Genomic DNA, 14,929 nt, shown 5'->3' with positions numbered 1-14,929 from the left:
TAATGCCATTTCAGCCATTTATGAGCAAAAAGGGGAGGAAATCGATGCAGACAAATTAAAAATGTATCTAACAGAGGTGCTTCAAGTGATTTGGCAAAGATAATGAGGGGCAGATACTGCATGGGGTCTGCATCATACAGTCGCTCTGGTGTGGATGCAGGTCTTTCAGCCCATCAAGCCCATACCAACCATCTGAAGAGTATCCTACCCAGGCCCCCTCCCTTACCCCTGCATATCCTATGGCTAATCCACCAAGCCTGCATATCATTGGACTGTGGTAGGAAATCGGAGCATCCAGAGGAAACCCACACAGATGCAGGCAGAACATGTGTACTCCAGGTTGGAATCGAACCCAGGTCCCTAGTGCTATGAAGCAGCTGTGCTAACCACTGAGCCTCCATGCTATCCTGCCACCCTGCTAAGTAGGTAGAATGATGTTTCTTTTTTTATTTGTTCATGGGATGCGGGAGTCACTGGCTAATGGCCAACCTTTATTGCCCATCCCTAATTGTCCAGAGGGCAGTTTAGAGACAACCCCATTGCTGTGGGTCTGGAATCACACAGAGGCCAGACCAAGTAAGGATAGCAGTTTGCTTCCCTAAAGGACATTAGTGAGCCAGATGAGATTTTTTCCGGCAATTGACAATGGGTTCATGGTCATCATCAGACTCTTCATTCCAGGCTGTTTTGGCTGCCACCAAGCCTCTTTCCCTGATTGGGTTAAAGGGTGCATTTGGTTTACACTTTCAGGAATATCCCTAACTGAGTCTTAACAAGAAGAGGCCATTGTGATTTTTCTATTTGCTATGGGGTGTGGATGTCACTGGCTGGGCCAAAATGTATTGACTACCCCTAATTGCTGTTGAGAAATTGGTGTTGAGTCAACACAGAGACATAGAGATGTACAGCACGGAAACAGACCCTTCGGTCTGACTCATCCATACCAACCAAATATCCTAAACTAATCTAGTCCCATTTGCCAGCATTTGGCCCATATCCCTCTAAACCCTTCTGATTCATCTACCCATCCAGGTGCCTTTTAAATGTTGTAATTGTACCAGCCTTCACCACTTCCTCTAACATGTTGAACTGCTGTTGACCATTTGGTAGCAATAGCCTACAATGTTACTCGGGACGGAGTTCCAGAATTTTTGACCCAGTGACAGTGAAGGAATTCTGATATATTCCATGATCATTCACTCACCATCTTGACTTGGAAATATATCGCTGTTCCTTCACTGTCACTGGGTCAAAATCCTGGGATTCCCTCCTTAAGGATGTTGTGGGTCAATCCACAGCAGGTGGACTGCAGCGGTTCAAGAAGGCAGCTCACCCCCACCTTCACAAAGGGCAACTAGGGATGGGTAATAAATGTTGGCCCAGACAGCAGCGTCCGCATGCCTAGGACAAGGGACTATAACAATGAAGGAAATGTCTGGGTAGATAAAGATAAACTATTTCCACTAGAACAAGAGAGGTGTAGTCTGAGAATTAGGGCCCAGATCGTTCAGGAGGGATGTTAGGAAGCTGTTCTATACACAAAGAGTGGGAGATATTTGGAACTCTCTTCCACAAATAGCTGAGAATGCTGGATCAGTTGTTAATTTTAAATCTCAATTAGATATTCTCTGTTAACCAGAAGTATTAAGAAATATGGGTCAGACACAGGTATAGAATCATATAGTCATAAGCACAGGAACAGACCCTTCGGCCCAACTCATCCATGCCAACCAGGTTTCCTAAACTGAACTAGTCCCATTTACCCGCATTTAGCCCATATCCCTCTAATCCTTTCCTCTCCGTGTACCTGTCCAAATGTTTCTTAAATGTTCGTAGTGTACCCACTCCTACCACTTCGTCTGGCAGCTCATTCCATATTTAAACCACCCCCGATGTCTGAAAAGTTACCCCTCCGGTCGCTTCTAAATCTTTTATCCAAATGTGAACTTACCAATGTCCTGTACAGCTGTAACATGACGTCCCAACTCCGATGAAGGGTATTGACCGATGAAGGTAACCATGCCAAACACCTTTTTCACCACCCTGTCCACTTGTGATGCCACTTTCAAGCAACTAAGTACCTGTCTGACAACACTCCCCAGGGCCCTACCATTGACTGCGTAAGTACTGCATTGATTTGTCTTATCAAAATGCAGCACACTGCACTTACCTACATTAAACTCCATCTGCCATTCCTCTGCCCACTGGCCCAGTTGATAAAGATCCCCTTGTAGTCTTAGATAAACGTCTTCACTGTCCACTGTACCACCAATTTGGTGTCATCAGTAAACTTACAACCATACCTCCTATATTCTTAGCCAAATCTTTTATATAAATGATGAAAAGCAGTGGATCAGGCATCAATCCTTATGCAACATCGCTTGTCATAGGCCTCTAGTCCAAAATACAACCCTCCACCATCACCCTCTGTCTCCTAACGTCAAGCCAATTTTGCATCCAGTTGGCTAGCTCTTCCTGGATCCCATGTGATGTAATCTTATTAACCAGCCTGCTATGTTGGAACCTTGTTGAAAATCTTGCTAAAGTCCATGTGGACAACATCTATTGCTCTGCCTTCATCTATCGTCTTGGTCACCTCTTCAAAAAACTCAGTCAAGTTTGTGACACAGGATTTCCCACGCACAAAGTCATGCTGACTATCCTTAATCAGTTCTTACCTTTCCAAAGCCGCAGATCTTGATCCCATTGAATGGTGGAACAGGCTGAAAGTCCAACTCCTGTTCCTATGGTTCTAGAATCCATACAATGCAGAAGGAGGCCATTCATCCCATCAATTCCATACTGACACTCTGAAGAGCATCCCACCCAGAACCAACCCCACCTTATCCCTGTAACCCCAAATTTAGCATGGCCAATGCACATAACCTGCACACCTTTGGACTGTGGGAGGAAACTAGAGCACCCGGAGGAAACCCACACAGACACAAGGAGAACATGCAAACTCCAGACAGTCACCCGAAGCTAGAATTGAACCAGGGTCCCTGGTGCTATGAGACAACATGCTAGCCACTCAACCACCCCTATATAACAATAGAAAAACTGACTCCCTCCATCCAATGAAGAACTCAAAGTTGCACTGTCTCAAGACCTCTCCCAGTTTTTTCTGGGACTGGTATTTCACCTCCAGTGAACACTTCCCCCTTGTGCAGTCTGTACATCCTTATCCATGTTGTTTGATAATGGCATAATGATGATCTTGTCCGCTCTGCCTCATCTGTGCTATTCCACACTGTGTGTCACTGTTGCTTCCCATGTCTCCTATTGGATTTTGGCCATTTTTCCAAGCAGGGTTGGAGGGTTTGAGCTATATGGAGAGGCTGAATAGGCTAGGGCAGTTTTCCCTGGAGCTTCGGAGGTTGAGGGGTGACCTTATAGAGGTTTATAAAATCATGAGGGGCATAGATAGGGTGAAGATCCAAGGTCATTTTCCCAGGGTAGGGGAATCCAAAACTAGAGGGAATACCTTTAAGGTGAGAGGGGAAAGATTTATAAGGACCTAAAGGTAAACCTTTTCATGCAGAGGGTGGTGTGTGCATGGAACGAGCTGTCAGAGGAAGTGGTGGAAACTGGTACAATTACAACATTTAAAAAGTATCTGGATGGGTGTATGAATAGGAAGGGTTTCGAGGGATATGGGCCAAGTGCTGGCAAATGGGACTAGATTAAGTTCGGATATCTGGTCGGCATGGACGGGTTGGACCGAAGGGTCTGCTTCCGTGCTGTATATCTCTACCAAAGAAAGTTTAAAAAATCACATAACACCAGTTTATAGTCCAACAGATTTAGATTAGATTCCCTAAAGTGTGGAAACAGGCCCTTCGGCCCATTAACTCCACACCAACCCTCCAAAGAGTATCCCATCCAGACCCATTCCCTACCCTCTAATTACCCCTCTCTAATGTACCTAACACTGTGGGCAATTTAGCATGGCCAATTCACTTAACCTGCACATCTTTGGATTGTGGGAGGAAGCTAGAGCACCTGGAGGGAACCCACAAGGGCACAGGGAGAACATGCAAACTCCACACAGACAGTCGCCTGAGGTAGGAATCAAACCCAGATCCCTGGTCATATGAGGCAGCAGCACTAACCACTGAGCCACTACCTCATCCCTTGAGAGTCACCATGCCATCCCTATCTATTTGGACTGTAACCTGATTTTGCATGATTTTTAATTTTGTCCACCCCCATCCCAACAGTGGAACCTCCACATCATGTCAATAAAAGAAGGAAACATATGTTGCAGCTTTTGTGTTGCAAACCGCCTCCCTTTGCACAGATTGGGCCTGGGTAACAAATCTCCACTACCCTCTCTACTCTCCATCTCATTTGTTCTGAAATGAATTACAGGCGTCACAATGCATGGTGACATGAGATTTATCTTGATATGAAATAAATGAGGGCATGTGTGGCACAGCTGTTGGTGAGGGGGTACATTTCTCAAGCTGGTCCTTTCCATGGCCCTTGGTCCTGGTTACATGCCCACACCCAACCTGGTTAATAAATCTGCTCTTGCCAATGAGCAGTCTCATATGTTGACACCACCACAGTTATCACAATACCCATGCTGCTTTGGTTGGCAGCTTCTCTGATAAAAATGTCCTCAGCTTGTAAACACCTGTTTTATCACAGAGTGGTTATGATCTGGCTCACTAACAGCTTACATGCAATCTCTCCTTCATCCTTTCCTCTCAGAATAAGGCTCCACTCATTTACGACAGAGATGACGGTGAATGTTTTTCCCTCCGAGAGTCACAGGTTTTTGGAACCCCCTTCCTCTAAAAGAAGGGGAAACAGAATCTTTGATCATATTTAAGGCGAAGGTGGCTAAGTCCTTGATAAGTGAGAGAGTGAAAATTTCTAAGAGGTAGATCGGATGGAGGGATTTTAATTAGATCCGCCATAATCTTATTAAAAGGCCGAGCAGTGTCAAGGGGTCAAACAGCCTGTATCTAAATGTTGTGTCGTGTGATTGCAATTTTTGCATCAAAAGTCTTTGCCGTTCTTCTATCTCGAGTGACCGAATCAACACGGACATTTACTATAAACCGACCGACTCCCACAGCTACCTAGACTACACCTCCTCCCACCCTGCCCCCTGTAAAAACGCCATCCCATATTCCCAATTCCTTCGTCTCCGTCGCATCTGCTCCCAGGAGGACCAGTTCCAATACTGTACAACCCAGATGGCATCCTTCTTCAAAGACTGCAATGTCCCCCCAGACGTGATCAACGATGCCCTCCACCACATCTCCTCCACTTCCCGCTCTTCCACCCTTGAGCCCCGCCCCTCCAATCGCCACCAGGACAGAACCCCACTGGTCCTCACCTACCACCCCACCAACCTCCATATACATCGAATCATCCGTCGTCATTTCCGCCATCTCCAAACGGACCCCACAACAAGGGATATATTTCCCTCCCCTTCCCTATCAGCGTTCCGAAAAGACCACTCCCTCCATGATTCCCTCGTCAGGTCCACACCCCCCACCAACCCAACCTCCACTCCCGGCACCTTCCCCTGCAACCGCAAGAAATGCAAAACTTGCGCCCACACCTCCCCCCTTACTTCCCTCCAAGGCCCCAAGGGATCCTTCCATATCCACCACAAATTCACCTGCACCTCCTGCAGGATGTTTGAGGTAGGGGTGACCACCGATACTCCTGCCGACTTCGTGTGCAGGAAATGCAGTCAGATCCTGATCCTCACCGAACGAGTTAGGGAACTGGAACTGGAACTGGATGAGCTGAGGATTATTAGAGAGGCTGAGAGGGTGATCGATAGAAGCTACAGGGACATAGTTACGCCAGAGAACAGAGGTAGCTGGGTAACAGTTAGAGGTGGGAAGGGGAAGAAACAGGCAGTGCAGGGTTCCCCTGTAGTCATTTGAGTGGGAGCAGCGGCCGAGGAAAAACGAACCCGGGAGACTACAGCTAAGGTAAGACAGTTTGTTTCAAAATTACTTACCTGTAGCGGGCAGCGGTTTTTTTTTTCTCTCTTCACAAAAAGAGCGGGAGCAGCAGAGGAAGTGACGGTAAACAGAGGGGCAGCCGGGAAGGAGAACGGTGAGTATAAATACTCCCCCTTTAATTCACCAACGGTCATTTGAGTGGGAGCAGCGGCCGAGGAAAAACGAACCCGGGAGACTACAGCTAAGGTAAGACAGTTTGTTTCAAAATTACTTACCTGTAGCGGGCAGCGGAAGTGAGGTTGGAGCGCATAGCTGGGCGGGAAGGTAAGTGATTAGTATTTGAGTGGGTGTGTTCTAGACCCCAGGTCCTACTTTCGTAGGGCCTCCCTCCCACCCTCCTCCTCTAACCTAACTTTAAAGTCCACAGGTTATTGACTCAGTGTTCTTGTTTTTGGAGACAGTGTACAGTCATGGCAGCACAGGCGGTGGAATGTTCCTCCTGCAGGATGTTTGAGGTAGGGGTGACCACCGATACTCCTGCCGACTTCGTGTGCAGGAAATGCAGTCAGATCCTGATCCTCACCGAACGAGTTAGGGAACTGGAACTGGAACTGGATGAGCTGAGGATTATTAGAGAGGCTGAGAGGGTGATCGATAGAAGCTACAGGGACATAGTTACGCCAGAGAACAGAGGTAGCTGGGTAACAGTTAGAGGTGGGAAGGGGAAGAAACAGGCAGTGCAGGGTTCCCCTGTAGTCGTTCCCCTAAAAAATAAGTATGCAGCTTTGGAAACTGTTGGGGGGTCAGCCTTGCAGGTGTAAGCTGCAGTGAAGGGGTCTGTGGCTCTGAGATTCAGAAGGGAAAGGGGGAGAAGAAGAGAGCGCTAGTTATAGGGGACTCTCTAGTTAGAGGGACGGACAGGCGGTTCTGTGGACATGGGCGAGACTCTCGGATGGTTTGTTGCCTCCCGGGTGCTATGGTCCGAGACGTCTCGGACCGTGTCTTCAGAATCCTTAAGGGGGAGGGTGTGCAGCCAGAAGTCGTGGTACACATTGGCACCAACGACATAGGTAGGAAGAGGGGCGGGGAGGTCATTCAAGAGCTCAAGGAGTTAGGCTGGAAGCTAAAAGCTAGGACAGACAGAGTCGTCATCTCTGGGTTGTTGCCGGTGCCACGTGACAGAGAGGCAAAGAATAGGGAGAGAGTGCAGTTGAACACGTGGCTGCAAGGATGGTGTAGGAGGGAGGGCTTCAGATATTTGGACAATTGGACTGCATTCTGGGGAAGGTGGGACCTGTATAAACAGGACGGGTTGCACCTGAACCAGAAGGGCACCAATATCCTGGGGGGTAGGTTTGCTAGCACTCTTCGGGGGGGTTTAAACTAATTTGGCAGGGGGATGGGATCCGGACTTGTAGTCCAGCAAGTAAGCTAGCTGTGTGTCAGGATGTCCAAGACTGTAGGGAGGCTGTGGAGAAGGTAGCACTGACAGGGACTACTTACGGACACAGAGATGGGCTCAAGTGCGTATACTTCAATGCAAGGAGTATCAGAAATAAGGTAGGTGAACTTAAGGCATGGATCGGTACCTGGGACTACGATGTTGTAGCCATCACGGAAACATGGATAGATGAGGGACAGGAATGGCTGTTGGAGGTTCCTGGTTACAGATGTTTCAGTAAGATTAGGGAGGGTGGTAAAAAAGGAGGGGGGGTGGCATTGCTAATTAGAAATGGTATAACGGCTGCAGAAAGGAAGTTTGAGGGAGATCTGCCTCTGGAGGTAGTATGGGCTGAAGTCAGAAATAGGAAAGGTGCAGTCACCTTGTTGGGTGTTTATTATAGGCCCCCCAATAGCAGCAAAGATGTGGAGAAACAGATTGGGAAACAGATTTTGGAAAGGTGCAGAAGCCACAGGGTCGTAGTCATGGGCGACTTCAACTTCCCAAATATTGATTGGAAGCTCTTTAGATCAAGTAGATTGGATGGGGCGGTGTTTGTGCAGTGTGTCCAGGAAGCTTTTCTAACGCAGTATGTAGATTGTCCAACCAGAGGGGAGGCCATATTGGATTTGGTACTCGGTAACGAACCGGGACAAGTGGTGGGCTTGTTAGTGGGTGAACATTTTGGTGATGGCGACCACAATTCTGTCACTTTCACCTTGGTTATGGAGAGGGATAGGTGCACACAACAAGGAAGTTTTTACAATTGGGGGAAGGGAAATTACGATGCTGTAAGACAGGATTTGAGGAGCATACGTTGGGAGCATAGGCTGTCAGGGAAGGATGTGGTGGAAATGTGGGACTTTTTCAAGGAGCAGATACGACGTGTCCTTGATATGTATGTACCGATCAGGCAGGAAAGAAATGGTCGTGTGAGGGAGCCTTGGTTGACGAGGGAGGTTGAATGTCTAGTAAAGAGGAAGAAGGAGGCTTACATAAGGTTGAGGAAACAAGGTTCAGACAGAGCAGTGGAGGGATACAGGATAGCCAGAAGGGACCTGAAGAAAGGGATTAGGAGAGCTAAGAGAGGGCATGAAAAATCCCTGGCGGATAGGATCAAGGATAACCCCAAGGCATTCTATGCGTATGTGAGAAACCTGAGAATGACGAGAACGAGGGTAGGTCCGATCAAGGACAGTGGTGGGAGACTGTGTATTGAGTCGGAAGAGATAGGAGAGGTCTTGAACAAGTACTTCTCTTCAGTATTTACGAACGAGAGGGACTGTATTGTTGAAGAGGAGAGTGTGAAACGGACTGATAAGCTAGAAGAGATATCTGTTAGGAAGGAAGATGTGTTGGACATTTTGAACAACTTGAGGATAGACAAGTCCCCCGGGCCTGACGGGATATATCCTAGGATTATGTGGGAAGCAAGAGAGGAAATTGCAGTACCGTTGGCAATGATCTTCTCGTCTTCACTGGCAACGGGGGTGGTACCAGGGGACTGGAGAGTAGCGAATGTTGTGCCCCTGTTCAAAAAAGGGAATAGGGATAACCCCGGGAATTACAGGCCAGTTAGTCTTACTTCTGTGGTAGGCAAAGTAATGGAAAGGGTACTGAGGGATAGGATTTACGAGTATCTGGAACGGCACTGCTTGATTAGGGACAGCCAGCATGGATTTGTGAAGGGTAGGTCTTGCCTTACAAGTCTTATTGAATTCTTCGAGGAGGTGACCAAGCATGTGGATGAGGGTAGAGCAGTGGATGTAGTGTACATGGATTTTAGTAAGGCATTTGATAAGGTTCCCCATGGTAGGCTTATGCGGAAAGTCAGGAGGCATGGGATAGAGGGAAATTTGGCCAATTGGATAGAAAACTGGCTAACCGGTCGAAGTCAGAGAGTGGTGGTAGATGGTAAATATTCAGCATGGAGTCCAGTTACAAGTGGAGTTCCGCAGGGATCAGTTCTGGGCCCTCTGCTGTTTGTAATTTTTATTAATGACTTAGATGAGGGAGTCGAAGGGTGGGTCAGTAAATTTGCAGATGATACAAAGATAGGTGGAGTTGTGGACAGTGAGGAGGGCTGTTGTCGGCTGCAGAGGGACTTAGATATGATGCAGAGCTGGGCTGAGGAGTGGCAGATGGAGTTCAACCCTGCCAAGTGTGAAGTTGTCCATTTTGGAAGAACAAATAAGAATGCGGAATACAGGGTTAATGGTAGGGTTCTTGGTCAGGTGGAGGAACAGAGGGATCTTGGGGTCTATGTACATAGATCTTTGAAGGTTGCCACTCAGGTGGATAGAGTTTGTAAGAAGGCCTATGGAGTATTATCGTTCATTAGCAGAGGGATTGAATTCAAGAGTCGTGAGGTGATGTTGCAGCTGTACAGGACTTTGGTTAGGCCACATTTGGAGTACTGTGTGCAGTTCTGGTCGCCTCACTTTAGGAAAGATGTGGAAGCTTTGGAGAGGGTGCAGAGAAGATTTACCAGGATGTTGCCTGGAATGGAGAGTAGGTCATACGAGGATAGGTTGAGAGTTCTCGGCCTTTTCTCGTTGGAACGGCGAAGGATGAGGGGTGACTTGATAGAGGTTTATAAGATGATCAGAGGAATAGATAGAGTAGACAGTCAGAAACTTTTTCCCCGGGTACAACAGAGTGTTACAAGGGGACATAAATTTAAGGTGAAGGGTGGAAGGTATAGGGGAGATGTCAGGGGTGGGTTCTTCACCCAGAGAGTGGTGGGGGCATGGAATGCGCTGCCCGTGGGAGTGGTAGAGTCAGATTCATTGGCGACCTTTAAGCGGCATTTGGATAGGTACATGGATGGGTGCTTAATCTAGGATAGAAGTTCGGCACAACATCGTGGGCCGAAGGGCCTGTTCTGTGCTGTATTGTTCTATGTTCTATGTTCTATGTTCCACACGCATCATTTACTGCATCCGTTGCACCCGATGTGGCCTCCTCTATTTTGGGGAGGCAGGCCGCCTACTTGCGGAGCGTTTCAGAGAACACCTCTGGGACACCCAGACCAACCAACCCAACCACCCCGTGGCTCAACACTTCAATTCCCCCTCCCACTCCACCAAGGACATGCAGGTCCTTGGACTCCTCCATCGCCAGACCATAGCAACACGACAGTTGGAAGAAGAGCGCCTCATCTTCCCCCTAGGAACCCTCCAACCACAAGGGATGAACTCGGATTTCTCCAGTTTCCTCATTTCCCCTCCCCCCACCTTGTCTCAGTCAAATCCCTTCAACTCAGCACCGCCTTCCTAACCTGCAATCTTCTTCCTGACCTCTCCACCCCCACCCCCACTCTGGCCTATCACCCTCACCTTGACCTCCTTCCACCTATCGCATTTCCAATGCCCCTCCCCAAGTCCCTCCTCCCTACCTTTTATCTTAGCCTGCTTGGCACACCCTCCTCATTCCTGAAGAAGGGCTTATGCCCAAAACGTTGATTCTCCTGCTCCTTGGATTTCCAGCAACACATTTTCAGCTAGGACATTGGTGAGACCTGTTCTGGAATACTGTGTGCATTTCCTGCTATAGAAAAGATATTATTAAATTAGAGAGGGTTCAGAAAAGATTTACCAGGGCATTTCCAGGAATGGAGGGTTTGAGTTATAAAGATAGGTTGGATAGGCTGGGACATTTTTCATTGGAGAGTAGGAGGTTGAGGGGTGACCTTGTAGAGGTTTATAAAATCCTGAGAGGTATAGATAAGGTGAATGACGAGGGTCTTTTTCCTAGTGTAGGAGAGTTCAAAAGTAGGGGGCGTGTTTTTAAGGCGAGAGGAGAAAGTTTTAAAACAAAACATGAGAGGCAACTTCTTTACACAGAGAGTGGTTCGTGTAGGGAATGAACTGCCAGAGGAAGTGGTGGATGTGGGTACAGTTACAACATTTAAAAGACATTTGGATAAGTACATGAGTAGGAAAGGTTTGGAGGGATGTGGGGCCAAATGCTGACAGGTGGGACTAGTTTAATGTGGGAACATGGTCAGCATTGATGACTTGGATCAAAGGTTCTGATTGCATGCCCTCTGAGTCTATGACTCCTGTGTTTGCATGGATTAGCACAAGTTACCAGCTTTTAGCCATCTCCTCTTACAAAAGGCTGTTGGTGATACCCTTGTATATTTAGGATGTACACCCTTGTTATACATACGGAGTTGTTGTAATCCAGTGGGATAGTGTTCCTACCTCAAACCCAGGAGCTCCAAGTTAAAATCCCACCCGGGATGTAAAAATTGAGGAAGTTGTTTTCATTACTAGGGGCGGGCAACACACTCTGGCCCAGCCAGCTTCACCACATTGCCTGACCAATTTATCTTTTAAAGTGGCATTATCAACAACCTTCAGGATATTCTGAAATCCCTCACTGTCAATGAAATAAATATCCTTGAAATCTGGGCACTATCAAAAAGAGGGAAATGTGGCAGCCAATGTTCACACAGCAAACTCCCACGAGCAGAATGCTGATGATAGCCAAATCATTGGTGTTCGCCATATTGACTGAGGTATATATATTCACCAGGACATTTGCTAGACCCTCCCTGTTTTTCTTCAAAACATAGTACTGTGAGATCTTTTACATCCAAGTGAGAGGAGGAAAGTCTATTTCTTTTTATTTTCCTGTATTTTTAATTGTGGACTGGAAACACAAAGAACTGTTTTGAAACTAAGAAGTGACAGAGGATTACTGCAGGGTTTGAAAGGAAGTGGCCTGAAACATTTCTTGTATAGCTGCTGGTTCCAGCAGCAGATGAAGTGTCGTTTGCAGATGAACTGGAGCTGAAGGGTTGTGTACAAATGGATCTGTAGTCAGCAGCAAGTAGCTGATTGGTCTGTAAATCCAGTATCAACAACAAAGGTCTTCAGCCTGCCCACCAACAGCTATATTATTGGTTCTCAGGTAGCAGAACAGCTGGGGACTATGAACAAGATACAAAGAAGACTTCAGGCCTTCAGCAGCTCAGGAGATCTCTCTGTTATCTGCAGTAAAAACCACTTTAAACCTCAAGAAAACCAATTTATCATTCCCTCAGCAGTTGCTATAAGCTGTATTTCTTAATCAATAAACTTGAGAGTTCATAAGTGAATTATAGAATCCCTACAGTGTGGAAACAGGCCCTTTGGCCCAACAAGTCCACACCAATCCTCCAAAGAGTAACCCATCCAGATCCATTCCCCTACCCTATATTTACCCCTGACCATTGTACCTAACCTACTCATCCCTGACCACTATAGACAATTTAGCACGGCCAATTCACCTAACCTGCACATCTTTGGATTGTGGGAGGAAACCCACACAGACACGGGGAGAATTTTCAAACTCCACACAGACAGTCGCCCGAGGCTGGAATTGAACCAGGGTCCCTGGCATTGTGAGGCCACAGTGCTAGCCTCAGTGCCACCCGACTCAAGAACTCCCCACCTGATGCTTTCTTTAAGCAAGCATGCCTGAAGAAGGAAGACCAAGAAGCAACCTACTGAGCAGCACAAGAATTATCCCAGCAGTGAATAGGGGCTACTTAACTACATGCAGATGCTGGAGATCAGAGCTGAAAATATGTTGCTGGAAAAGCGCAGCAGATCGGACTGAACTACATTCCCAGTCTCTCCCTCAATCATAAAAACTGTCTGTGTGTGTGTGTTTGCATGTGTGTATCTGTGCCTGTGTGAGTGTGACTATGTGTGTGTCGATATGTGTTTGTATGTATCTGTGTCTGTGTTTGTGTGTGTGAATGTGTCTGTGCTTTGTGTGTACGTTTGTCTGTGTGTGTCTAGACGTGTTTGTGTCTATATGTGTGTTTGTGCGTGTGTGTGTTTTAGTGCTTATATGTCTGTGCATGTTTATATGTGTGTCTGTGTGATTGTTGGTGTGTGTGTGTGTTTTTGGGTGTCTGTATGATTTTGTGGGTGTGTGTTTGTGTGTGGGTTTTTGTGTTTTCCTAGAGTCTAATTATTTGTAATAAATAATTGCTTTTATTTACTAAGTACTGAAACCTGGTTTGTGTTTATTATCAACCTGGGTCTGAAAGTCAGGTAAATAGAGGAACTTTAATTACAGCAAATAATGTGCTTGAAACGCTTGCCTTTACTGGTCAGTGATTTGAGTATAAGAGTTGGAGGTTATGTTGTGGCTGTACAGGATATTGGTTAGGCTACTTCTGGAATACTGCGTTCAATTCTGGTCTCCCTGCTATAGGAAGGATGTTATGAAACTTGAAAGGGTTCAGAAAAGATTTACAAAGATGTTGTCAGGGTTGGAGGGTTTGAGCTATAGGGAGAGGCTGAATAGGCTGGGGCTGTTTTCCCTGGAGCGTCAGAGGCTGAAGGGTGACCTTATGGAGCTCTATAAAATCATGAGGGGCATGGATAGGGTGAACAGCCAAGGTCTTTTCACAAGGTTAGGGGAGGGGAATCCAAAACTGGAGGGCAAAGGTTTCAGGTGAGATGGGAATGATTTCACAGGGACTTAAGAGGCAACTTTTTTATACGTGTATGGAACAAGCTGCCAGTGGAAGTGGTGGAGGCTGGTACAATTACAACATTTCAAAGGAATCTGGATGGGCATATGAATAGGAAGGGTTTAGAGGGGTATGGGCCAAGTGCTGGCAAATGGGACTAGATTAATTTAGGGTATCTGGTCGGCACAGACATGTTGGACCGAAGGGTCTGTTTCCGTGTTGCATATCTCTATGTTGTGCAACTTGAGGGGCTTGATCTCCAGCATCTACCTCAGTGAGACAGATGGGGTATTGGTTTAATATAATCTTTGAGAAACATGACCTCAGACAGTGCTGCATTCCCTCAGTGTTACACTATGAGAGTCAGCCCTGCCTTTAGGATCTGGAGTGAGATTTGAACCTTTAATCTTTTGCTTCAGAGAAGAGAGTGGCCCACGGAGTGAGCCACAACTGACACAGCTAGATGATGCTGTTACTGCCCATTCTGCTGTAGAAATGTTATGGCATTCAACTCGACTTTGACTTGTTTTGTAATTCCCCCTCAAGAGATGGTATATTGATTTCCCTGACTTCCTTTTTTATGTGTGTGGGATAAGATGGAAACTAATGGGAGTGTTTAATCGTAGCTCTCAGCCAGTGAGTGATGTATGAGCTATTTGGTGCTGCTACGCTCTGGGAAAGAAGTCTAATGTAAGTCATTGATCAAAGAAACCTCCTTCTTCAAACCTGTACAATAGCCAAGAGCACGTGGCCATTCCTGGGCACCAGGGGATTGATTCCTGGACACTGAATGATTTGTCGCTTTGACACTCTTATTAATTGACCTTTGCATAGAAGGAAGATCTTGCATTTAAATGGCGCCCTTCACAACTTCAGGACATCCTTAAGCCTTTACGTTTTGGAGAACAGTCATTGTTGTAATGTTAAAAAATGGGGCAGCCAATTTGTGCACTTCTCCCTCAACCAACCACTTCCTGGATCCATTCTCCCTTGGTTTCTCCCGTCATCTCCCTTTACCTTCATGTCTCTTAAAGGCACATTAACATGTTGACCATGAGATAGAAACGCAATATCGCC

Source organism: Chiloscyllium punctatum, chromosome 12, assembly GCF_047496795.1.
Source record: "Chiloscyllium punctatum isolate Juve2018m chromosome 12, sChiPun1.3, whole genome shotgun sequence".
Taxonomy (NCBI): Eukaryota; Metazoa; Chordata; class Chondrichthyes; order Orectolobiformes; family Hemiscylliidae; genus Chiloscyllium; species Chiloscyllium punctatum.
The sequence above is the reverse complement of the archived record's forward strand: the minus strand, read 5'-3'. Positions refer to the sequence as shown.